The following is a 27,620-nucleotide window of genomic DNA, read 5'->3' as shown; positions in this document are numbered from 1 at the left end:
TTAATTTTAAATGTATTTCCATCCATTGTTTTATCTCTGCCTTTTAGCCTATTTTGATCCCTTCACCCCACCCCACCCCCACTAGGGCTATCTGTACCTTGCTCGTCCTGCTTTCTACCCTTAATTAGCACATTCCTTAGATAATATCTCCACCTTCAACACCTCTTTGTCCTTTTGTCTGTGACATCTTTTGGTTATCTCCACCTGTCACTGGCCCTCTATCCAGCTCTACTTGTCCCACTCCCGCCCACCCCCCCCCACCACCCCCACCGCCCCCAAAACGAGCTTATATTTCACCTCTTTTCTATTTTTCCTTAGTTCTGTTGAAGAGTCACATGGACTCGAAACGTTAACTGTGTTTCTCTCCGCAGGTGCTGCCAGACCTGCTGAGTTTTTCCAGGTATTTTTATTTTGAGTATTTCCAGTACTGTTTTTAATCATCAAGGTTAAACTGACCAGCCTGTAGTTGTTGGGCTTATCTTTACAGCCTTTTTAGAACAAGGGTGTAACATTCACAATTCTCCAGTCTTGTGGCACCACCCAAATCGAAGGAAAATTATGGTCAGTGCCTCCAATTTCCACTCTCACTTCCCTCAGAATCCTGGATGCATCACATCCAGTCCTGGTGCTTTATTAATTTTAAGTACAGAAGTCCATCCATTACCTCTTCGTCATTAATTTTAAGCCCTCTAAGTGTCTAAACTGCCTCCTCTTTTATCATGACTCACATAACGTCATCTTCCTTGACAAAGGTAGACACAAAGTATTCATTTAATACCTCAGCCACACCCCCTGTCTCCATGTGCAAATCCCCTTTTTGCCCTGAATTAGCCACTCCTTTTACCATCTTTTTACTACACATATGCCCAAAGACGACTTTGGGGTTCCCTTTTACGTTTGCTGCTAGTCTCTTCTCATACTATCTCTTTGCTTCTCTTATTTTCTCTTTCAATTCCACTCTGAACTTTCCATATTCAGCCTGGTTTTTGGTTGTATTATCCACCTGACATTTATGATACACTTCTTAATTTCTATCTCTTTTGACATCTCTGGATTTATTTGCCCTACTTTTTCCCCTTAATGAGAATATAACTTGACTGTGCCCAAACAATTTCTTTAAAGGTAGTCCAGTGTTCAGTTACAGTATTGCCTGCCAACCTTTGATTCCAATTTATCTGGATCAGATCCATTTAGGGCACACAATATTTTGGAAAGACAGGCAGAACGGCAAAGGAGGACGGAAGCCCTGATAGTAAAGGATGACACAAGGACAATAGTGAAAAAGGATCTGGCCTCAGAAGATCATGAATCAGAATCAGTATGGGTAGAAATTAGAAATAGCAAGCGTGAGAAAACACTGGTGGGAGTAGTTTATAGAGACTTCCTAACAGTAGTTATCTCACTGGGCAGAGCATTAAACGTTATATCACTGGGCAGAGCATTAAACAAGAAACGATTGAATCTTGTAACAAAGGCAATGGAATAATTGTGGGAAATTTTAATGTTCCTATAGACTGGGACAATCAAATTTGAAAGAGTGGTCTAAAAGACAAGTTTGTAAAACGTTTTTGAGACAAGTTTCTGGGAGCAAAACGTTGTGGAGCCGACTAGGGATCAAGTTATCTTAAATCTAGTATTATGTAATGAAGCAGGGTTAATTAGTAATGTCATAGTAAAAGATCCACTGGGAAATAGTGATCATAATGTCATTGAATTCCATGTTAAATTTGAAAGTGATATACTCCAATCACAATCAAGAATCTTAAGCTTAAACAAAGGTATGAGTGCAGAACCGGCTGAAGGCAATTGGGTAAATAGACTAAAAAGCATGGCTGTAAATGAACAGCAGGAAACATTTAAAGAAACAGTTCAAAATGTCCTACAAAATACATTCCATTGAAAAACAAACTCAGCAAGAAAGACCCATCGTTGGCTCACTCAGGAAGTTAGGGATAGCATTAGATTAAAAAGAGGCTTACAATATTGTAAAAAAAACAGGTCTGAGGTTTGGGAGTGTTTTAGAAACCAGCAGCAAAGGGCAACCAAAAAATTGAAAAAAAAGGAAAAAGTAGAATGAGAGTAAATTAGCCAGGAATATAAAAACAGATAAGAGCTTTTATATGAATACAAAAAGGAATAAAGTAGCTCAAATAAATGTTGGCCTATTAGAAACAGAGATAGGAGAAATTATCATGGCGAATGAGGTATTGAACAAATATTGTGTGTGTCTGTCTTCACAGTAGAAGGCGCAAGTTTCATTCCAGAAATAGATGGCAAACTAAAGGCTAAAAGGAACAAGGAAATTAGGGAAATAACAGAAAAAGTATTGGAGAAACTTAAGCGACTAAAATCCAACAAATCCCAGGGCTTGAGGCCTTGACTCACGAGTTCTAAAGGACATAGCTACACAGATAGACGATGAGCTAGCTGTGATTTTCCAGAATTCCTTGGATTCAGAAACAATTCCATCAGATTAGAAGTTGGCAAACGTTACTCAACTTTTCAAGAAAGGGGAGAGAGAGAAAACAGAACTAAAGGCGAGTTTGCCGAACATCAATTGTAGGGAAAATACTGGAATTTGTTATTAAGGAAGTGTTAACCACTCATTAGAAAAGCATACTATGATTAGAAAAAGTAGGCATGGTTTTACGAAGGGGGAATCCTGTTTAACGAATTTATTAGACTTTTTTTTTGAGGGTCTAACTGGTAAAGGGGAGCCGGTAGATGTAGTAGTATACCTGGCTTTCCAAAAGGCATTTGGTAAGATGCCACACAAGCGATCAATAAGAAAAGGGTGCATAGAGTTGGGGGTAAAATATAAGCATGGATACAGGATTGTTTAAAAGGCACAAAGCAGAGAGTGGCCACAATTGGGAGTCTTTCAAGTTGGCAGGTAGTAAATAGTGGAGTACCGCAAGGGTCTGCGCTGGGGCCTCAGCTATTTACAATCTATATTAATGACTTAGGTGAAAAGAGAGAGTTATGTATCTAAGTTTTCTGATGACACAAAGCTAAGTGAGAAGGTAAACTGTGGGGAGGACCCAGAGAGGCTGCAAAGAGATATAGATGGGTTACATGAGTTGGCAACAAGATGGCAGATGGGAGTATAATGTAGGGAAGTGTGGAGTTATCCACTTGGGTCGAAAGATTAGAAAAGCTGAATATTTTTCAAGGGTGAGAAAACTTCTAACTGTTGATGTTCAAAGAGACTTGGGTACAGGAATAAAGAAGTCTTCCTACAGTTGTACAAGATTTTGGTGAGGTCAAATCTGGAGTAGTGCAGTTTTGGACTCCACAATTAAGGAAAAATAAACTTGCATTGGAGGCAGTACAGCAAAGATTCACTAAATTGGTCCCTTGGATGAGGGGGTTGCCCTATGATGAGAGGCCAAGCAAATTAGGTTTCTTTTCTCTGGAGTTTAGAAGAATGGGAGGTGGTCTAACTGAAGCCTACAAAATTCTGAAGGGGCTTGATAAGGTAGACACAGATTGTTTCCTCTGCTTGGGGAATCTAAAATGCAGGGGTCTCAGGATAAGGTGCCAATCATTCATGACAGATGAGAAATTACTTCACTCAAAAGGTTGTGGATGCTCCATCATTGAATGCATTTAAGTCTGGGATAGACAGGGTTTTTTTTTGGGAATCAAGGGATACAGAACACGGGCAAGTAAGGGAGTTGAAGCCCAAGATCAGCCATGATCGTTTGGAATGGCAGAGCAGGCTCCACAGGACATATGGTCTACTCCTGCTCCTCTTTCCTGTGTGCTTGTATATCCTTATCCCAGTGAACAACCACAACAATCTTCCTTTGTACTAGATAGGATTCCAACTAATAGAGAGTTTGCCCAATTCCAATGGGCTTCTTGATGCCACACAGTCAAATGTGCTGCCTTAAGGTTGAGGGCAGTCACTCTTTCCTATGTCTGCAATTCATCTCATGCCCATGTTTGGACCAAGGTGTTGAAACAAATAATTCTTGCAAATTTAAAAAAAAATGCTCCATTTATTCTTTCATGGGATGTGGATGTCACCAGCGAAGGCTGTATTTTTAAAAATTCATTTACAGGATGTGGGTGTCACTGGCTGGGCCAGCATTTATTGCCCATCCCTAGTTGCCCTTGAGAAGGGGGTGGTGAGCTGCCTTCTTGAACTGCTGCAGTCCATGTGTACACCTACAGTGCTGTTGGAAGGGAGTTCCAGGATTTCGACCCAGCAACAGTGGAGGAACGACGATATATTTCCAAATCAGGACAGTGAGTGGCTTGGAGGGGAACTTCCAGATGATGTTCCCAGCTATCTACTGCCCTTGTCCTTCTAGATGGTAGTGGTCGTGGGTTTGGAAAGTGCTGTCTAAGGAGCCTCGCTGATTTCCTGCAGTGCATCTTGTAGATGGTACACACTGCTGCTGCTGTGAATCGGTGGAGGGGAGAGTGAATGTTTGTGGATGTGGTGCCAATCAAGCAGCTGCTTTGTCCTGGACGGTGTCAAGCTTCTTGAGCGTGGGGAGTATTCCATCACACTCCTGACTTGTGTCTTTGGGGAGTCAGGAAGCGAGTTACAGGATTCCTAGCCTCTGAACTGCTCTTGTGGCCACAGTATTTATATTGCTAGTCCAGTTCAGTTTCCTGAACTGCCTTTGAACCGATTGGCTTGCTAGGCCATTTCAGAGGGCAATTAAGAATCAACCACAGTGCTGTGGGTCTGGAGTCACACGTGGCCCAGATCAGGTAAGAATGGCAGATTTCCTTCATTACAGAGCATTAGTCAACCAGATGGGTTTTTACAACAATCTACAGCTTTGTGGTCATGAGCCTTCAATTCCAGTTTATTTTTAATTGAATTCAAATTCCAATGTGGGACTTGAACCGCAACTCAGGACATTTACCTGGGCCTCGGGATTACTAGTCCAATGATATTACCACTATGCCACCATCTTCCCCGTAATCCAAACTGAGCATTGCTGAGTAGGTTTCTGATGACTTAGCCACTTAGTAACACTATTCAAGACTTCTTCCATGATTTTTGGGGGTCAATTCACTCAGTTGGCTAGAAGGCTAGAGTGTGATGCAGGATAACTCCAATGGGTGGGTTCAATCCCCATACCACTATGGTATTTCATACAGGCCTGTCTCCTTAACTTGTCCCACACTTCCAGGCTGGTGCCCCTCAAGCTACATATAACCAATTGGCTCTCTTTAATGGAGATGCCGCCTCTGGTCCTTCATGGACTATGGTAATTACCTCACCATTATTATACCACAGATTGTAGCAGGCTTATTGGGCTATAATTGTCAGATTGGATTTATCCTGCCTTTTGTGGACAGGATATGCTCAGGCAATTTTCTGTTCTTTTGGGCAGATCCCACTGTTGGAGCTATACTGGAACAGATAGTTCTGGAGCACAGGCCTTCAGCATTACTGCCAGGATATTGTCAAGGCCCCATAGCTTTTGCTGTTGAGTGTACAAGCCACATGGGTGAATGGAATTGATTGAAGACTGACATCTGTAATACTGAGGACTTAGGGGATGGCAGAAAAGGATCATCTACTCGGCACTTCTGGCTGAAGATAGTTGCAAACATTTCTTGTTGCAGGGAAACTGATGACCAGGCTGTAGTTTTCCAATTTATACAAACAATAAAGAAAGCAGCGGTGTACTTCGCTTTTGTGGCCATCAAGCTTGACCACTGTTTGAGGAGAGTACAAATTGGGCTCTGAAATGAAGATCACGAAATTGGCATTGAGACAAAAATTTTTCACTAGAGCTCTTGATAAGTCAGGATAAACAGCATCTGCACACAGTCTCCAATAAATGAGTGGACAACTGCAGGTCACAGTGGCAAAACAGAAGCAGCATAAGATAGGACAGAACATTATGGCAATGCCGTCACTCCAATTTGTCCCACCTGGCAATTTTCCATTCAACTCTGTAGCTTACACACATCTGAACACTGGGTGACTTTAAGTATTATTCCCATGAGCACAAGTTACCTGTATATGACTAGTCCGAGACACAAGTACAATATATGCCGTGGTTTCTGTGATTCAGGCAACGTCAGTGATCCGCTGCAAGTCTTACTGCAAGCAGTCATTTCCTTCGTAAACTGGAATATTTTTTGTAGTTGCTTTCATTTTAGTCAATTGCCCGTGTGATCCTGATCCAAATTGCTTCAGTAAAATTTGATTCATTTCAGTAAAATTTTTACGTTACTCACTGAAGTGCCACCCATCCTGCTCTGGTTTTTGCTGACTAACTACAAAGATAAACGTGTCCCTGGCTACATTAACATATACAGGAATTCCTCGGTGGCAATCACACCCTGCGCTTATACACACACCCACACAGTTCACATTGGATTCATACTGCCAAATACAGTCTAACTTCACAAGTTAAATTATCTAAATCAAATATTTTCACTCAAATACATAATGCCACGTGCTATACCTACATTGCTCAATTTAAAATATGGCTGATTCAAATCATGTGCCAAGCAAAAACAACTTGAAATCAAACAGAAGTAAACTATCAGATGCTTTACTAGTTATTCTCACCTTATATATCATCCACCATATCTCACAAGAGAGTCAGCATATTGTTCCCAGTGCATCCCAGTGCAATCATTGACATCACATTGGGCCCCATGGCTACACAAACGCCCTTCTGCCTCTCCTCAACGGATCATAATGATCCGCATTGTTGAAGTCAAACTATCATATGGAACTGGTGAGCAAAGTTTTAAAGATAAAGCATTCTTCTAAAAATTTCCAGTCTAAGGCCATGATTGCGAATAGTTTGCAGTACACAGTGGCATGCTGCATTCCTGCGCTACAGCTGGGACAACTGCCTGGATGCAAATCCACGGCACTTGTCTATCCGTATGGGGAGGAAGGGGGTCTGCTCAACTCCGCTAAAACCTTCCCCATGCGGTTAAAATGGGTGTTATGATAACAAAACCATTCTCTTCTCCCTCTGCAGCCCACCACAAACTATGTTCAATACATGCAGCAACTTATTAAGGTTACTTTGACAGTACATCCCTTCCCTTAAGATTTCTCCCACCAAGATGCCGTCAGTGGGAATACAATGATCTTCAAGTCACACGTCATGCAGACGTGAACATACATTGTTATTCTGGGATCCCCAACACAATGCCATTATGGGAGAACCATCAGCACAAGTAACTCAGTAAATAGGCCTAGCACCTTCACAGGGAATAAAGCATGGACCATGAATATGGCACTTGCAGGATTTGTCATGGCTCAAGAAAAGGATTGGCTACAAATTTAGAAGCCCAATGTTTTTCATAGGACAAAGACTTTATTTTCCAAAAAAAGGGTCAAATCATGTGAATTTCAGAGCCACTGGGAAGATTCAAAAGGCGGTTATTAATATAGCATATAATGAAATATATTGCTGGCAACTGTGTGGCCTCTTTAAAATTTAAAGAGACCAGCTACAATTTGTGGACAGTCTGAAGCAAATACTGTCATAAATTAACAAAATGTTAAGAAAAATTCCCTTTTTTGCCAAATATTGTGATACAGAACATATCATTCCCAGATAACCAGATTCATTCCTATGAAATGAAACATCTGATACGGTTTGGCTGCAATTTAAACCCATTCTATACAGGCCAACAAAATAGTGAAGCTGTGCAATTCGCTTCATCTGATTCGCATCCTGCAAGTCAAATTGTGCTTCTGTCCTTTCAACACCATCAACCTTTCACATTAGCTCAGCTGTCAAAAAATCAGAACTGATGCAAGTTAGCTCACACACAGACAAGTGCACGCCTTTAGATTTTGATTATGTTGAGGATGAAGTTTATAATCAGCATGATGGAATACCAAAGTGCTCGTTGTATTTGTCTATCACAAAAATTGCAATGTCTCATCAATGGCAATGGACCACAGAGATCCACAATCACAACACAAATGTGCAATTCAAGGGGTATTTAATTGAAGACAATACAAGGCTAATAAAATGAACTTACAGAAGAATGCAAATCCAGAACAAAAATAACCTTCAAGTTCCCATTTTATGCTAAATAGAAGCTCCTTCTAAAGACAAGAAAAGGTGCAGTGGAGAAGCAGATCTCAGGGCTATGAGCTCTGCTTCAGAGGTCAGATAATGAGGGGCTGTGGGCCACTTAATGGAACACAGGCCACAGTTTGAACAGTCTTCTGAAACACATATAAACCAAGTGATTTCAAATCGCTTTCTTTCCAGAAGCATTACTGCAGCTAATGCATCTGATCAGCCACACTAGGGAGGTAAACACCACTTACTTGACACAGATTAGCCGAGGCTGAATGTCTACATATTTTTTTATTATTGTAATTAAACTGTGAGTAGCAAGTATCAGCCTGCATATGATGGAATGATGCAGGACCTTCTAAGCCCTGATTTTGATAAAATCAAATTGTTGGTATTAAACAGCGAATCAAACCCCCATCCACTCCATGTGGTTTGAAAGTCTTCCAGCTTCCTTCCCAAGAGCAGCTGAAGATGCAGCATCGAGGCAGGAGCCCAGGTACCAATACTTCACCATTAATTTCATTTTGACAGAGTTATACTGTCCAGCAGCAAATATCTAAGTTTGGTGGCTGATTGAAATATTAATCTGTTTCACCAAACGAGCTGTACTTTGACTTGTTAATGTTTGAATGTATATGGTAAAATGAAAAGGTGGGCTGCACTGCATACCAGTTTGTGTAATCTAGACAAATCTATGATATGCTGTTCAATGCCTGTGCTTAGCTGCACAGAAGGCAGTCTTTGAATGACATGTGCAAATCAAGTTGTGCACCACACAAGACAATCCACAAAGTGCCTTTTGTGATTTTAAACATTGGCTTCTGCGGCACAACCAATCATGTCACACCCTCTCATGCCACGATAAACTGTTAATTATCCAACTTGACAAGCTACACAGAATGCACCATCTGACCAAAGATGTTTAGCTGCTAGTTCATGTTTCACCCTCACCACCCTCCCCCCCGACCCCAAAGTATCTTGCTGGCCACCCACCCACCCCAGAAAAGTGACAGCAAATTTTAAGCTTACAAGCATTTCCCTCATGACTCACTGCTCAGTTCAATGCCAATAAATCAAAATGACAGATCGTCCTATCAAGGTTGCAATTTGTCTAAGTCAGGAACACTCAGCATTAAGGACTTCTGTAGAGTTCCCTAGTTTTATCAACCTTTATCCAATAAAACGTCAGCCATTAAATGCGCATTTTGAATGCTGCTTATTTTTGGTTGAAAATAAGTCTTGAAATCTCCCCATAAGCATGGAATAAAATATTCCCGATTTTATCAAAGCTTTCTAATATTCTACATGCGACAGGGTGGCCATACATGGGAAAATACAAAAAGCAGAAACTGGAAACATTCCAGGGAATGTTCCTGTAAACAACTGACATTCACATAACAATCCCCGACCATATCCCATCATCTGGTTTTCACATCATTCCCTTGAGAATCCTCAAATCCAGAGTCCAATTCTTGACATTCCAAGCTTACATTGTTCCAATCACACCATTCTCTATCACTGTTCAGTTACTGGCATTAGCATCTTCTCAAGCCATCAGAACACATGCATTGCAAAAAGTAATGAAATAGCATTGAGGTATTTTTGGGTTGTCAATATTAACTAAAGAAAATAGCCCAGTCCAGGTCAGAGATGTTAATGGGACAGACTGTGGGAAATAAATTCAACAGCCACTTCTTACATGGAAAAATAGTTAGCATTTATGTCACTGAACCAGCAGGACCAGAAGAGTGCAAACAAAGTACTATCTTAGTATATGCTTAGTGTTTCCAGATGTGATTGTGTGCAACTGTGCATTTGCTAGAAGTTTGCACCATGCTCAACAGTTATTCAAACATTACATATACATATTCTTTACAAGAAGTCACAACATGGGTAGAGTGCCCAATTTGCCTAATAATGAAAGTAATTAGAAGTTTGAAGAGAAACAGTCCTCCGTGAATTTGAGTGAAAAGCCGAATGATAAACTGACGTACTGATATTTACACAAGAATAAATCTTGTGTGATTATCAGCCATTTTATGCAGTAAACCCACAGACCAGGAAATGGCTCATCAAAATTTTGGCAAATTCATCCAAGAGAGTTGAGGATTCATCATGTCACAGATATGTAAACTAGGTCACAAGAACAATGTGCCTCGTTAGTAAAAGTCTATGGGAAACTTGAAATCAGCAAAGCATTTTAAACACTGGACAAATTCAGGCTCATGGGCAGACCAATAGCATTGTAAAACTTCCACTGGAGGATTTGTCAAAAAGTAAAAATAAGCTCCCATGTTACATCAAGGCAAGACGTTTCCACTGAAAACAGATTTACTATTCTGTGCCCCAGTAACTCAATGCTCTGATTACGCTAAGGTTCATAACTCATTGCTATCGCTATTTCACAGGGTTTATTCCAACAGTTTGATGTGTTATGCATGTTGGCCAAGCCATTAAAAGGGTTCACGCTATGACACACAGGGCTAGAACATCTCTGCTTGTTTAACCGTCCTATATTAAAATCAAACTTCAAAGCAAACATTTCAATTTTGCTGCTGGGCGGTAAAGAGAAAACCCAATCACAGTGAGGTACTGTACATCAATACACAACATCCAAAATAAAGCTGTAAAAACCAGCTTCAAATAAAGGTCAAATGGGGTGAATGCTCCTCATTAATTTGTGGCTAAAGAACAAAGTTAATTTTGTTACTGGTTGACTGTAAACAGTTCCAGGATATTAACTCACCATCTTGTGGTTAATTCACAATAACTTGAGAGCCAATTGTATTTATACCATGGAATCATGCCCCGGAGGATGTAAATTTATTCCAGCCTTACTGAAGTTTTAAAGCATTAAAAATTTTGGAAAACTGCAATTTTTAATATCTGAATGTGAATGAGTCTCGCTGAACTGCATTTACTGCCTAAGGTTAGTTGGCTTCAGCAGGTGGTTGTGAATTTTCTTGAGCTGCAATGTGGTGTATGTGCTCCCACAATGCTGTTTTGTAGAAAATTCCATGATATAACCAAGTGATGATGGAGGAAGAGAGCGCCATGCTGCAATCAGGATGATGTGTGGCTATGGTGGGGAAACTTGGCAGGAATAATGTTCCCAATGAATAGGGAAAATGGAACCAGATGAAAAATAGGCTCGCTCCTGGCCTCCATGGTCAAAGGGGAGGGCAGAACTATGCCAACGCTCTTAGCAAGTTGCTGCAGTGTACCCTGTGGTTTGCATATAATGCAGCCACTGTGCACTGGTCTTGGAAAGGCTGGATACCGAGTCAAAGACCATAAGGATTAATTAAACAGCTACAGCAGTTTGTGTTGTGCAGCTATACTGAGTTACATGGTGAACATTCCATCTGTAGCACTATTGACTAAAATCTTGTTAGGTGATGGAGAGGCTTGCAGGTATAAAAAGGTGAGCCTATCATGGTAGTGTATTCAGCTTCTGCTCTTAACAGCCACAATATTCATTTGAATAGTCCAATTTAGCTTCTGCTTAATACCTCCACTTCTTTTGTAACAGTCACTGTCTAACATTGAGTGTAACCTGCCTTGTCATTCAAATATGTCACTAGGCAGGCACAGCTGCTTCATTATCAGCTAACTTGTGAATGGAACAGACCATGAACTGTTGAATGGCCCCACTCTTGATCCCAAGATGGAGGGAAGATATTTGATGAAGCACTTGAAAATAGTTGGACTGAGGTTGTGATGATTGTGCAACAAGCACAGCCGATATGTTGCTACTTTTGGTAGATTTTCCCTCCGCCCTCATTAACCCTTGGCTTGCTAAGGCTCATTTGTCAGTTTTTAACCTGTTTGGGCGTTGAGGGAAGTTACTCTCACCTCTCCTCTAGTATTCAGCTCTTGCGTCCCCACATTTATTAAGGGTTAATTTTACACAAAAGTACCTGAACATATCTCACGCTAGCATTTCTTGGCCCAATTCAAGTTCCCCGATTTAGTCTTCTCATTTCTACAAATTCTACCAATACAGTGATAAGTTCCTGTCATAAGAGCCCCATATATCTTCCTTTCACACCGCTGCTGCCATTGCCATTTTGAAAACTGGGTTTCATTAGCTGATCAGCTTTTAGGTATGTTTTGTAGCCAGAGGACTTGGCAACCTTCTCATGTGAAAATCTCAAATAGTGAATTGCCAGCAGTTGGCATGTAAGCTCATCAGTGTATCGAGAAATCAACTGCAATTGTATGGCCCAAATTTAAACCTCTCCCTATTCATTAGCTATTCTGTGCTTTGGGAGGCATTAATTGAATTATTAACAACAGGTCATGAAATTACTGATTTAAAAGTGGACCAACAATTAACCAAGTCTTTTTATACAAAGACAGACAAATCACACTGCAAGTTAAAAAAAGGACCATTTTAAAATTTGACTGGGTTTGTGCTCCTTCAGTGGTTCTGGATTCTGTGTCTGAAAGTGACGATGGTTGATGAGAAGAAACCAGCTCCCAAGAAAGGAGGCAAGAAAGCCTTAAAGAAACCGGTAGCAAAGGGCGGCAAGAAGCGGTGAAAGTCGAGGAAGGAGAGTTATGCCATCTACATCTACAAAGTGATGAAGCAGGTTCACCCCGACACCGGCATCTCCTCCAAGGCCATGAGCATCATGAACTCGTTCGTGAGCGATATTTTCGAGCGCATTGCGGGTGAGGCTTCCCGCCTGGCCCATTACAACAAGCGCAGCACCATCAGCTCCCGGGAGATCCAGACCGCCGTGCGCCTGCTGCTGCCCGGGGAACTGGCCAAGCACGCCGTGTCGGAAGGGACAAAGGCGGTCACCAAGTACACCAGCTCCAAGTAAAACTCCCGAACTGACTGAAAAACACATTGTGGTTCTGGCAGTATGCAACAGCCATGCAGACCAGAATATCCCAGGTTGATCTCCTATTTGGTTAACTGATAGAAGCAGGGTATTGAATCAGGGAGGGGAAGAACGCCATTTGGGATTGCTAGTAACCCACTCAGTGACGCAGGTGTGCGTAGGATCCAATTCAGATTTCAAGTCTCCCTGTTAGAAGAGCTGATGCTCGCCAACTGGATTCACTAATAGTCCTTGAGAGAGATACCAGCCAGCAACTGGTGCCTTTGAAACAGTTTCACAGCAACAATCAGCATTTCCAGGAGGAGAACATTCCAGGAGTGGGGAGACAACAGGGGTGAAAAAAAAATCATTAACAAGGATTTAAATTAACACTAATTTTAGTCAGTACTTTCTTAACTTTCAAATCGTCAACCCCCATACCTGGAAAATGAAAAAAACCAGCAACTGATGAGGTTGTTTAATACAATATATTCAAGCGATGATTTGGTAAGCTTGTGGATACAGGCATGTTTCTATATCCATGTGGTACATAGAACTAAGTACAACAAATGCCTGGTGACTGAGGGCAAGTCATTTATGAAGTGTATGCTAAAAATCAGGCCACGTTTGGAGTACCATGTACAGTACTGGTCTCCTTATTTAAGGAAAGATGTAAATGTGTTAGAGGCTCAGAGGGGGCTGACTTGACTAATAACCAGGAGCGGGCGGGCTGTCTTGTGAGGAAAGGTTGGACAGGCTAGGTTTGTATCCGCTCAAGTTTAGAAGAGTAAGTAGTAACTTGACTGAAACATAAGATCCTGAGGGGTCTTGACAGGGTGGATGTGGAGAGGATGTTCCCTCTTGTGGGAGAATCTAGAACTAGGGGTCACTATTTAATGAGGGGTTTAAGACAGATGAGGAGAAATTTTCTCTGAGGGTAGCGTCCTTGGAACTCCCTTCCTCAAAAAGCAGCGGAAGCAGAGCCTTTGAATATTTTTAAGGCAGACGTAGAAAGATTCTTAATAAATAAGGGGGTGAAAGATTATCGGGGGTAGGCGGCAGGTTACAATCAGATCAGCCATGATCTCATTGAATGGCAGAGCAGGCTCAAGGGCGGAGTGTCCTACTTCTGCTCCTAATTCGTATGTTTGTATGTAAATCCTGTATTGTTATAAAATGGCATCTCAACAGCATTTCTTAAAGTACAGTCCTGCAAGTGTTCTGAACATTGTTCAATTTATGATAGCAACTTTCCTGCCTAGCTTCAGTTTTCAAAAAAAACTCTAAATTACATACACAGCAGGAAAGGCAGATATTGACTAAATGCCAACTTCATTTGCATGTACAGGAAGAATCTTAATTATCTCAAAAATATTTGACTGCCAATAAACATAAATAACATCAAGGGGAAGACAGTTTTGAATCCATGGTGTTGCAATGTACCATCTCTGGAGGCAGTGGGGAGGATCGTCCCCATTCCACTCTAAAGAGGGTGAAGATTGCAAACTCGTTCCAAGCTTGCAGAGATTTAGGAATTTTGGGGTGAGATGTTAAGTTTCTGCTGGAATGACAAGTCGAAATGGGTTGCTATATAAGCTTTAGAAAAGGTTAAACATTTATATAATCTTTGGGAACAAATCAGATTGAGAAGAAGCTTATGCTGCAAGATCCTTACTTTGATGTTGCATTGTAAAGTTGTTCTGCTCCCGAAACTGCAAAATATTATTTGGTTAATGCACCTTCAGCTTCAAACATGTCAGCTATGAAAAAAGTCTAACCACTTATGAGGTTCATTAAAAATGTCTAGGACAGGTTGAAGATTGTGTGCAATGTTCGGATATAAATCTTTCTTCAGGCGAGGGAACAGAGAGAGAAAGCGGAAGAGGAAGTAATAGGGTGAGAAGTTTTTTTAAAAATTAACCCGTGCACCCAGACATAAAAAGGCAAACTATGTTTCTCCCTCAATCTCAACAAACAAAAAAAATCACACTGTTTCTGTAACAAAAATTCAAGAGAATGGAAACAAAGACTCTCTATTTGATTCATTAAACCTGTTCCTTCATAAGCCATACACAGTTACCACCGGTCTCAAGATGCACTTGTCTACATTTCACTATTCATGTCTTCCATCGCTGGATATCTCCAAATTTCCAGCAGTTCAAGAACTATAGCCAATAAGGAATCAGTTTACCTTATTCATAACTGAGCCTCATTGCTTGGTCATTTTCAGGTATGGCTTCTCTTCCCAACAAAGCACCATTCCTTGAAGATTCCGACAGAAGCTTTCCTCAGTCCCCTATTCCTCATCTACATGCTGCCCTTTGGTAACATCAGACCCAAATATGTTAGTTTCCACATGTATGCCAACTACATCCAGCTCTGCCTCTATCTCTAGAAACCCCTTTAACTGCTTCTGCTTTATATATGTGAAACATCTTTAGGCTGCACCATCAGCTCCATAACTTTAATACTGCTTCCATCCCACTTGCCAACTACAGCCTCAGGTTGAACTCAATTGTTTGCAGCCTCGGTAATGGAGCTCATCCAAGCCACTGCTGCTCATGGTCTATCGAACATCAAGTTATGCTCTATGACTGCTGCCTTGTTAACCGATGTAGTCTCTCAGTGCCATGAAGCCTCAAATTTAGAATTCCTATCATGTTTAAATTTCATGTCCTTGCCCTTCTCCACCTCCAGCCCAACAACTGCTCCTTCAAACTCAGGCCCATTTCATCCCCACCATTGGAGAGCCGTGTCTATAGTTGTTTCAGCACCAAGCTCTGATGTTCCCTCCCTAAACCATGACACCACTGCTACCTGCCCCACCACGTCCTCTTTAAAATCTTCCCTAAAGCCCAAAGCTTTTGATCAGGCTTTTGTTACATCTTAATACACTTTCTTTGGTTAAAGATAGGAATATAGGAGTAGGCCATTCAGCCCCTTGAGCCTGCTCCACCATTCAGCTGGACCATGGCTGATCTTCTACCTTAACACCATTTTCCTGCACCACCCCCATATCTCTTGATACCTTTAATATCAACACTCAATTTGTTGCTAATGCTCAAAAGTCTTTTGGGGATGCCAGATAACTGCTGTATAAATTAAAGGAGCATTAGATAACCTTGCCGGTTTAGGAGAGTTTTCTTTAGTATCATAGTCAATACCGGCTGACATCAAATTTTGTTGCCTTGACAAAACTGAAGGCTAACTATCATCTGAAGCCCAATTTCTGCTCAGTCTTGTTCCGCTAAATGCTGCTTCCTAAATGAGTGGTTGCAATGAAATCCAGCAGCAGTTGACACCCACATTAATCTTGAATAGTTATAGGGGAGGGAGGGTAGGAAGAGAAACACCATGTCAAGAGTGCCAAAATTAAGAACATCTCTGAGGCTGGAGAGGAACTTGGGAGCGATAGGGGAAGCATCCAGTTGTCGTGGTCTATGTGGGTACCAATGGCATAGAGAGAACCAAGACAGAGGTTCTGCTGAGGGAGCTAGATGTTAAATTACAAAGCAGAACCACAAAGGATTGCTACCTCACGGTAGCAATGGCATAGGGTAAATAGGATCAGAGAGTTGAATGCGTGGTTCAAAAGATTGGTGTTGGAGAAGTGGATTTCGATATGAGGCACTGGCACTAGTACTGGGGAAACAGGGAGCTGAACCACGCTGACACCAGTGTCCTGAAAAATAATTTTTAAAAATTTGTTCATGGGATGCAGGTGTCGCTGGTTAGGCCAGCATTTATTGCCCAACCCTTGAGAAATGGTGGTGAGCTACCTTCTTGACTACAGTCCATGTGGCGTAGATACACCCAACAGTTTTGTTAGGAAGGGGGTTCCAGGATTTTGACCCAGCCACAGTGAAGGAACAGTGATCTAGTTCCAAGTCGGGATGGTGAGTGGCTTGGAGGGGAACTTGCAGGTGGTTTTGTTCCCATGCATCTGCTGCCCTTGTCCTTCTGGGTGGTAGAGGTCAAAGGGTTTGGAAGGTGCTGCATAAGGAGCCTTGGTGAGTTGCTGCAGTGCATCTTGTAGATGGTGGTGGTGGAGGGAGTGAACGTTTGTGGATAGGGTGCCAGTCAACCAGGCTGCTGTCCTGGACAGTGTCAAGCTTCGAGTGTTGTTGGAGCTGCGCTCATCCAGACAAGTGGAGAGTATTCCATCACACTCCTGACTTGTGCCTTGTAGATGGTGGACAGGCTTGAGAGTCAGAAGGTGATTTGCTCTACGCAGAATTCCCAGCCTCTGACCTGGTCTTGTAGCCACAGTATTTATGTGGCTGGTCCGGCTCAGTTTCTGGTCAATGATAACCACCAGGTTGTTGATAGTGGGGGGGATTCAGTGATGGTAATGTCATTGAACATCATGGGGAGATGGTTAGATTGTCTCTTGCTGGAAATGGTCATTAGTGCCAAACAAGTGCCAGGCAATGTTACTTGCAACACAGAGCTATAGAGAGGGCTTTAAACTAAAAAGCAAGGGGGACAGATCATGAGGGGAGATTTGGAAAGTTGAAGTGGAAAGACTAGGTAATAATGCAGGGTAGCAATATACATAATGATAACCAGGGTGTGACAGGATGGGACAGAGCAAACAAATATACGAGTGCATCAGAATATCTATTCTAACTTGCTTTCAGATTAAAGGTAAATAGGAGAAATATTTTACAGATTGATAAACTAAAGACCAGTAGAAAATTTAAAAACAAATTGAATAAAATAGAGATGCAGGGCCAGGCGATGTGTTGTAGCTGCATGATGTGGGAGCTCGTGGACCCCATTGTGTTTCCTAGTAACCACATCTGTAGCAAATGTTGGTTGCTCGAGGAACTCCGGCTCAGAGTTGATGAACTGGAATCTGAGCTTCGGACACTGCGACACATCAGGGAGGGGGAGAGTTACCTGGACGCTGTGTTTCAGGAGACAGTCAAGCCCCTTAGATTAACTACCTTAAATTTGGCCAGTGGTCAGGGACAGGAGGGTGTGACTATGAGTGACGCAGGTTGAGGGATCCATGAAGTAGCGCTGCAGGAACCTCAGCCCTTATCCAACAGGTTCGAGATTCTTGCTCCCTGTGAGGACGAGAGCTGGGACTGTAGGGAGGATGAGCAAATTGACCATAGCACCGTGGTACAGGGAACAATTCAAGTGGGGGGAGAGAAGAGAAATGCAGTTGTTATCAAGGATAGTATAGTTAGGGGAATAGATACTGTTCTCTGTAGCCTGGATCGAGAGTCCCGAAGGCTGTGTTGCCTACCTGCTGCCAGGGTTAGGGATGTATCATCTGGCTGCAGCGGAACTTGGAGTGGGAGGGGAAAGATCCAGTTGTCGTGGTCCATGTAGGTACCAACGATATAGGTAGAACGAGGAAAGAGGTTCTGTTAAAGGAATACAAGCAGCTAGGGGCTAAATTAAAAGCAGAACCAAAAAGATAATAATCTTTGGATTACTACCTGAGCCACGATCTAATTGGCACAGGGTCAATAAGATTAAAGAGGTAAATGCGTGGCTCAAAGATTGGTGTGGGGGAAATGGGTTTGAATTCATGGGACATTGGCACCAGTACTGGGGAAAGAGGGAGCTATTCCGTTTGGACGGGCTCCACTTGAATCAGGCTGGGACCAGTGTCCTGGCGAATCGCATAACTAGGGTTGTAGATAGGGCTTTAAACTAAATAGTGGGGGGAGGGTTCAGTCGCATGGGAATATAAAAAATCAAAGTTTAAGGAGAGGGTAAGTGTGCAGGTTAGTGACAAGGCTGATTGCTACTAAAAAGCGAAAGGGACAGTGTGTATGAACGCCATATTGCACCAAAGAATCATAGAGTAGGGAAAATTAAGAATAGGGAAAACTTAAAAGGCTTTGTATCTGAATGCACGTAGCATTCGGAATAAAACTAATGAGTTAACAGTGCAACTAGAGATAAATAGGTATGATTTGGTGGCAATTACCGGGACATGGTTACAGGGAGAACAGGTTTGGGAGTTGAATATCCAAGGGTACTCCGTGTTTCGGAAGGATAGGCAGGAAGGAAAAGGAGGTTGTGTAGCTTTATTAGTAAAGGAAGAGATCAGTGCTATAGTGAGGAATGATATAGGCACTGGAGAGCAAGGATAATAGTCAGTCTGGGTAAAAATAAGAAATAGCAAGGGAAAGAAGCCCCTGGTGGGAGTAATCTATAGGTCTCCAAACAGTAGTTTAGCAGTAGGGCACAATATAAACCAGGAAATACTGGGAGCATGTAAGAAAGGCACGGCAATAATCATGGGTGATTTTAATATGCATATAGACTGGACTAATCAAATTGGCAAGGGTAGTCTCGAGGGAGAGTTCATAGAGTGTATTAGAGATTGTTTCTTGGAGCAATATGTTGTGGAACCAACCAGGGAGCAGGCTATTCTGGATTTGGTTTTGTGTAATGAGATGGAATTAATTAATGATCTCATAGTAAAGGATCCTCTAGGGAAGAGTAATCATAGTATGTCAGAATTTCAAGTTCAGTTTGAGAGTGAGAAACTCGAGTCTCATACTAGTGTTCTGGAGTTAAACAAACATAGGCATGAGGGCAGATTTGGCCCTAGTGGACTGGGCAGGAAGACTACAAGGTAGGACAGTTGATGAACAGTGGCAGATATTTAGGAAGATATTCAATTCCTCCCAAGCAAAATATATTCCAAAGAGGAAGAAAGATGGTAAGAGGGGTAAAAACATCCATGGCTAAGCAAGGAAGTTAAAGATAACTTAAAGGCAAAAACTAAGGCATACCAAATTGCAAAGGTCAGTGGCAGGCTGGAAGATTGGGAAACTTTTAAAGATCAACAAAGGGTTACTAAAAAAAGAAAAAATAAAAAGAGCAAAGGTAAATTATGAAAGAAAACTAGTGCAAAATGTAAAAACTGATAGCAAAAGCTTCTACAAGTATATAAAAGGAAAGAGAGTAGCTAAAGTGAGTGTTGGTCCCTTGGAGGATGAGACTGGGGAGTTAATAGTGGGGAATGCAGAAATGGCAGAGGCGCTTAATCAATATTTTCCCTCAGTTTTCACAGTGGAAGAGATAGTTTTAGTCTAAGGGGTGGTAGATTTAAATCAGAGATGATGAGAAATTACTTTTCTCAAAGGGTCGTGAATCTGTGGAATTCACTACCTCAGAGTGCAGTGGATGCCGGGACGCTGAATAAATTTAAGGAGAGAGACAGATTTTTAATTAGTAACGGGCTGGAAGGTTATGGGGAGAGGGCAGGAAATTGGAGTTGAGGCCGAAATGAGATCAGCCACGATTGTAATGAATGGCGGGGCAGGCTCAAGGGGCTGAATTGCCTACTCCTGCTCCTAGTTCTTACGTTTTTATGTTCTTATGTAAGAAGCGTCAGGGATGGGCAACTAATGCTGCCCTTACCAGCGATGCCCATATCCCATGAAAGAATTTTAAAAAGGGTCAGAGCAGCAAAAAATGGCAAAAAGAGAGAATTAAAGGCTCTTTATCCGAATGCATGCAGCATTCATAACAAGATGGATGAATTGATAGCACAAATAGAAATAAATGAATATTGTGTGAAAGCCATTACAGAGGTATTGCTACAAAGTGACCACAGCTGGGACCTGAATGTTCAACGCTATTTGACATTTCAGAAGGACAAGGTAAAAGAAAAAGGATATGGGATAGGTCTGTTAATAGGTCAGTGCAGTAGTGAGCGATCAAAATGCAGAATCGATTTGGGTGGAGACAATTAACAGCAAAGTGAAGTCGTCACAATTGGGCATAGTTTAGAGGCTCCCTAGCAGTCCTTACACTGGACAGAGTATAAAAGGAATAATGGGGGCTTGTAAGAAAGTTACTGCAACAATCATGGGAGATTTTAATCTCTATCTAGATTGGGCAAATCAAAATGGCAATGGTAGCCTGGAACTCTGGAACCATTCAGGGGATAGGCTATTTTCCACATGGTAATTTGTTGTCAGGCTGGATTAATTAATGACCACATAGTAAAGAATCCTTTAGGTAAGAGTGATCATGAAAAATCAGTCTGAGGGTGAGAAATGAAACTACTGTCTTGAGCTTAAATACAATTACAAGGGTATGAAGACAGAGTTGGCTTAAGTGCAATGGGAAAATGGGTTAAAAGGCAGACAGTAGAGAAGTAGTGGCAGATATTTATGGAGATCGTTTCTAACTTTCAAGGATATATTCCATTGAGAAAGAAAGCCTCTGCTAGAAGGATGCATTATCCATGATTAACTAAGTTAAGGATGGCATAAAATTGGAAGAAAAGATGTACAGTGGGCAAAGGATGACTAAAAAAGAGAGAAATTGGGAGTATGAGAGAGAAATAAAACCGATAGCAAAAGCTTTTACAAGTATTTAAAAAGGAAGAGTGTAGCCATAGAGAGCAATGGCCCTTTCGGGCATCAGACTGGGGAACTGATAATATGAAACAAGGAAATGGGAGGGTTTGAACAAGCATTTTAAACCTGTCTTCGCAGTAGCAAACACAAAAAGCATCGCAAGAATAGTAGAAAATCAAGATGCAAAAGGGAGGGAGGGACTTAAAACAATCTCAATCATTGGGGAAAAAGTACTAGGAAAACCAATGGGACTAAAAGCTAACAAACCCCATGGACCAGATGCCCTGCATCCTAGGGTCTGAAAGGTTGCTCCCGAGATAGTGAATGTATTGGCTGTAATCTTCCAAAATTCCCTAGGTTCTGGAAAGGTCCTAGCAAATTGGAAAATGCAAATGTGGCGCCTCTGTTCAAGAAAGGGAGGAGAAAAAATGCAAGAAACTATAGGCCAGTTAGCCTAACATCTGTCACTGGGAAAATGCTAGCTTCCATTATTAATGAGGCAGTAGCAGGACATTTAGAAATCAGAGAAAGTCAACATGATTTTGTGAAAGGGAAATAGTGTTTTTGACAAATTTATTAGCTCTTTGAGGATGTAGCAACCAGGGTGGATGAAGGGGTATCAGTAGATGTAGCGTATTTGGATTTCCAAAAGACATTCACAAAGGTGCCACATAACAGGTTACTGCATTAGATAAGAGCTCAATGATGTTAGGGGTAATATATTAGCATGGTTAGAGGACTGCTAACTAACAGGATGCAGAGAATCAGAAAAATTGGATCATTTTCAGTTGGCAAACTGTAAAGTGCGGAGTGCCAGAGGGATTAGTGCTGGGGCCTCAATTATTTACAATCTGCATTAACGATTTGGATGGAGGGACTGACTGTATAGTAGTCAAATTTGCTGACAATACAAAGACAGGTGGAAAAATAAGTTGAGAGGATATAAAGAGTCTGCAAAGGGATACATATGTACAGGTCAAGTGAGTAGGCAAAAATTTGACAGATGGAGTATAGTGTGGGAAAAAAGTGAATTGTCCATTTTGGCAGGAAGAATAGAAAAGCAGAATATTACTTAAATGGAGACTGCGGAACTCAGTGGTACAGAGGGATCTGGGTGTCCTTGACAAGAATCGCAAAATGTTACCATTCAGGTACAGAAAGTAATTAGGAAGGCAAATGGAATGTTGGTCTTAATTGCAAGGGGGATGGAATATATAAATAGCGGAGTCTCACAACAACTGTACAGGGTATTGGTGAGACCACACCTTGTGTACTATGCAGAGTTTTGGTCTCCCCAAGGATATACTTGCATTGGAAGCAGTTCAGGGAAGGTTCACCACACTAATTCCTGGAATGAAATGTTGTTTCATGAGGAAAGGTTGAGCAGGTTGGGCCTATACTCACTGGAGATCAGAAGAATGAGGGGTGATCTTACTGAAACATAAAAGATTCTGAGGTAGATATCATAGATAGAAATAAATGTGTATGTATAAATATGACCTGATAGCCATTACATCGATATAGTTGAAAGGTGAATACGGCTGGGACCAAATTATTGAGGGCATTTGACGTTTTGGCATGACAGGAAGCTAGAAAAGGTGCTCTGTTAATTAAGGATGATATCAGTACAGTGGTGAAAAATGACCTTAGCTTGAAAGAGGGAGATGTGGAATCAGTTTAGGTAGAGATAAGAAATAGGAAAGGTAAGAGGTCACTTCCACTATTAGAACTAAAAGCTGACAAGTCCCCTGGCTCAATCATCCGCATGCTAAGGTCTGAAAAGAAGTGGCTGCACAGATATTAAAGGCATTGGTTATAATCTTCTAAAATTTAAAAGACTCCGGAAAGTTCCCAACGGATTGGAAAATAGCAAATGTAAACCGCTATTCAAGAAAGGAGGGAGTCAGAAAGCAGGAAACTATAGGCCAGTTAGCCTAACATCTGTCATAGCGAAATTGCAAGAGTCCATTATTAAGGAGGTTTTAGCGGGGTACTTGGAAAATCATAATCAGGCCCAATCAATGTGCCTTTGTGAAAGGGAAATAGTGTTTAACTAATTTATTAGAGTTCTTTGAGGAAGTAACAAGCAACATTGATAAAGGGGAATCTGTAGATGTGGTGTGCTTGGATTTCCAAAAGGCATTCGATAAGGTGCCATATCAAAGGTTGTTACACAAAATAAGAGCTCATGGTGTCAGGGGTAGCATATTAACATGGATGGAGGATTGGTTAGCTAACAAAGCAGAGAGTACGGACAAATGGCTCCCTTTTAGGTTGGTGAGCTCTAACTAGTGGACAGTGATCAGTGCTGGGACATCAACTATTTAAATCTATATCTATGCCCTGGGTAAAAAAAACCAAACATGTGGTAGCTAAGTTTGCCGATGATACCAAGATAGGTAGGAAAGTAAGTTGTCAAGGGGTGGTAAAGAGTCTACAAACGGGTGCAGATAGGTTAAGAGTCGACAGAAATTTGGCAGATGGAGTATAATGTGGGAAAACGTGAATTTGTCCACTTTGGCAGGAAGAATAGAAAAACATTATACCATTTAAATGGAGAGAAATTGCAGAACTCAGAGGGCGAGGGGGATCTGAGTACCTTGGTACATGATTCACAAAGTTAATATGCAGTTAGAGCAAGTGATTAGGAAGACAAATGGAATGATGTCATTTATTGCAAGGGGAATGGAATATAAAAGTAAGGACGTTTTACTGTAGCTGTGTGGGGCCTTGGTGAGGTCACATCCGGAGTATTGTGTACAGTTTTGGTCTCGATTTCAAAAAGGATATAAATGTGTTGAGAAACAGTTCAGAGAAGGTTCACTCAACTCATTCCAGGTATGAAGAGCTTATCTTATGAAGAAAGGTTGAACAGGTTAGGGCTATACTTACTGGAGCTTAGAAGAATGAGAAGTGATCTTATTGAAACATAAAAGATCGTAAAAGAAACATAAAGAGGGGACTTGAGAGGATGAATGCCAGGAGGGTGTTTCCTCTTGTGGGGGAGGCTAGAACTGGAGGACACAATTTAAGAATAAGAGGTCCCATTTTTAAGATGGGGATGAGGATCATTAGTCTGTGGAATTCTCTTCCCCAGAAAGCAGTGGAGGCTGGGTCATTGAATTTATTTAAGGCTGAGTTAGATAGATTTTGGAGTCAAGGGTTATGGCAGAAAACAAACAGGAAAGTAGTTGAGAACAGAATCAGATCAGCTATGATCTTATGGAATGGTGGAGCAAGCATGAGGCTGAATGGCCCATTCTTGCTCGCCAGTCCTTTGTTCCTATGAGGGGGCTTGACAGGGTAGATGCTGAGAGGATGTTCCCTTTATGGGTAAATCTGGAACTGGGGGGGAATTTAAAAATAGGAAGTCTCCCATTCAAGATGGAGATGAGGAGGAATTTCTTTCTCTGAGGATGGTTAATCTTTGGAATTCTCTTTCACAGAGATCAGTGGGGGCTGAGTTTATAGAATGTATTCAAGGCTGAACTGGACAGATTTTTGATCAACAAGGGTGTCAAGGGTTATGGGGAACAGGCAGGAAAGTGGAGTTAAGGCTACAATCAGATCAGCCCATGATCTTATTGAGTGGTGGAGCAGGCTCGATGGGATGAATGGCCTAATCTTGCTCTTATTATTGTTATGAAATAGAGTCAGTTTGAGTTATATTTATATTTCGGGGTGTCAGGAATGAGTTTTAGCTTTAAAATTTAAGTTTAATTTGTATTTCTATATTTGCATGTTAAGAAACGGTCAAGTTGAGTTATAGTTTCACTTTAAAAGGTGCATTCCTAATGAGTTATTTTAGGACTGTTGAAGAGAAGTTAAAGCAAGCACAAGAGTAGAAAAAACTGTGCCATTGCCTAGCAACAAGGGTCCAAAGGAGCAGGCCCCACTCACCCACAGGCAGAGCAGTTGAAAGCAGTTCGAGTTCAGTTGGAAGAAGAGGTGCCAGGACAGGCAGGACATGAAAAAGAAACAGACAGCTAGTCCCAAGCTAAAGAAGAAAGGTCCCAACGCCAAGGAGTGAGACAGGAATTAAGGAGAAAGTCCCAAGATGACCTTCTAGCCAAAGGAAGGTCAGGAACCTGGAAAAGGGCCTGTTAAGTTAAGAGTGAGGAGCAGGGGAAGGCTCAAAGCTTCAAGGAAGAAAATCTGCAGGAAGCAGATTTAAAGCGAGAGGCCAGAAGGTCCAAAGAGACGGCTGAAGGCTGTAACTCTTTGGCTATGGGCATGTGAAGCAGTGGTGTTCTGTTGACAGCTGAGTCATTGTGTGTGTATGGAAGAAAGCTTGAATGCATGTGGTGACACGGGGGAGAGGAACAGCGGAAGGAGAGTTTAAAGCCCTGGAGGTGGACCCTTGCGGAAGATGCCTGATAGAAAGCAGCGGTTTGGGAGAAGATTCCAAAGCGAGTTCTTGGCGAGTGAAGATTGGAAGCACTCATTTGAAAGACGGAGCTCAGCGAGACCAGTTGGCTCAAGCTGGGACAAGCGTCTGGGGGGAGTTGAGGAGAGATTCATAGCATCTGTTTGTATTAGTCATAGAGGTCTACAGCACAGAAAAAGGCTCTTCAGCCCATCGAGTCTGCGCCGGTCAAACAAGTACCTAACTATTCTAATCCCATTTTCCAGCACTAGGTCCATAGCCTTGTATGCCATGGCATCACAAGTGCACATCCAAATACTTAAATATTATGAGGGTTTCTGCCTCTACCACCATTTCAGGCAGTGAGTTCCAGATTCCCACCACCCTCTGGGTGAAAAAATTCTTCCTCACATCTCCTCTAAACATCCTTCCCCTTACCTTAAATCTATGCCCCCTGGCTATTGATCCCTCCACCAAGGGGAAAAGTTCCTTCCTGTCTACCCTATCTATTTTCCCCCTCATAATTTTATACACCTCAAACACGTCCCTCCTCAATCTCCTCTGCTCCAGGGAAAATAACCCGAGTCTATCCAATTTCTCCTCATAACTAAAACTCTCCAGCCCAGGCAACATCCTGGTAAATCCCCTCTGCACTCTCCGTAGTGCAATCACATCTGTCACTTGATTTCAGAGTATGGTGTGTCTGGCCATGGGTCACCTATTGGTTTGCATGGACTGTACTTACTGTGAACATTAGAGTGTAAGATAGCTTTTGTAACTGGTGTTATCCTTACAAATCTGTATATATTTGTAAAGGCATAGTTGTGGGTAAAGGAGTAATATCTTTTCTGGTTTAAATGTTTAATTCTTTTGTTGAAAGCTCATCAGCTGACTCCTGTGACTCTGTTCAGGAGCTACTCTCCATGTATCTAAACAAAAAAGAGTTAGGATCTATCAAGCCGGGTTCCACCCTGGTATCAGGCTTGTCCAGTTGTAACATCAGCTGGGATCGTAACATTATCTTATGAACATTTATGTGGGGATTAGTAATTCAAGCATTGTACCAAGAGTGCACCATTAACAGTTATGCAAACTATTAAAAACAAACTGCAATGCTTTTCAATAAGGTTCATTGGAGCTAGACAACTCAAATTCTGAAGACACCAACTGATCTCCAGTGACATTGCTCATTGACAAACTACAGTGTCTCATTACTGTTATAAAGGTAATATGAAGTGTATATTTTTTGGTTCATTTTTGGGATGTGGGCATCACGTGCAAGGCTTTCATTTTTTACCCATCTCTAGCTGCCCTTGAGAAGATGGTGGTGAGCTGCCTTCTTGAACCGCTACAGTCCATATGGTAGAGCTACTCCCACAGCACTGTTAGGTAGGGAGCTTCAGTATTTTGACCCAGCAAACGATGAAAGAAACATCTGATAAGTCGGAAAGATGTGAAACTCGTGGGGGAACTTGTGGATGATGCCCTTTTCCTCCTAGGTGGTGGAGGCCACAGATTTAGGAGATGCTGTGAACTTCTGATACACATCCAGCACACTTTGCATCCTCAAACACTTAAGATCCTGACAAACATCTTACAGATTCCAAATCTTTAATTATATGAATCAATGCCTGCAGGTCATCTTATGCAAGACACGTTTAACTGCTAACTACTACAAGCATCTGCCACTCCTTTCCCTCTAATGCATAACCTGTGCTTTAATCAGTGACCAAATACCAGCTCCTCTGGCTTCCTTCAAAATTTGCACCATTGGGCAGGCCCAGAACTTGTGTGACATACATGCAATGATGCATCAAATATTGGAAAATGTTGAAGTGCCTAATATCTAAGTTAAACACCTCCCAGCGCATAATTCCCAGTTTCAAGGAGTTACATTTCGTACGGCAGTGCAAAACATTAGCTATAAGGTACATTGGATTAGAGCGAGAGATTGTCAGTACCAGGGTTAGGCCACTCTTAACATTAGCAGCGCATTGGTAGATTCAAAAACAACTTTAATTTCTGCAAATTTATACTGCTA

At 41.7% G+C, this 27,620-nt stretch overlaps 1 protein-coding gene across 4 annotated transcripts in view; it reads right to left on the bottom strand.

The window, feature by feature from the left end:
* LOC144679440 (septin-7) overlaps window positions 1-27,620 on the bottom strand; it is a 154,219-nt gene that overhangs the window by 41,519 nt on the left and 85,080 nt on the right. The gene's annotated exons all lie outside the window — the stretch shown is intronic.

This window comes from Cetorhinus maximus, chromosome 4 (genome assembly GCF_964194155.1).
Source record: "Cetorhinus maximus chromosome 4, sCetMax3.hap1.1, whole genome shotgun sequence".
In the NCBI taxonomy this organism is placed as follows: Eukaryota; Metazoa; Chordata; class Chondrichthyes; order Lamniformes; family Cetorhinidae; genus Cetorhinus; species Cetorhinus maximus.
Note: the sequence above shows the minus strand (reverse complement) of the source record. Positions and strands in the feature narration are given on the sequence as shown.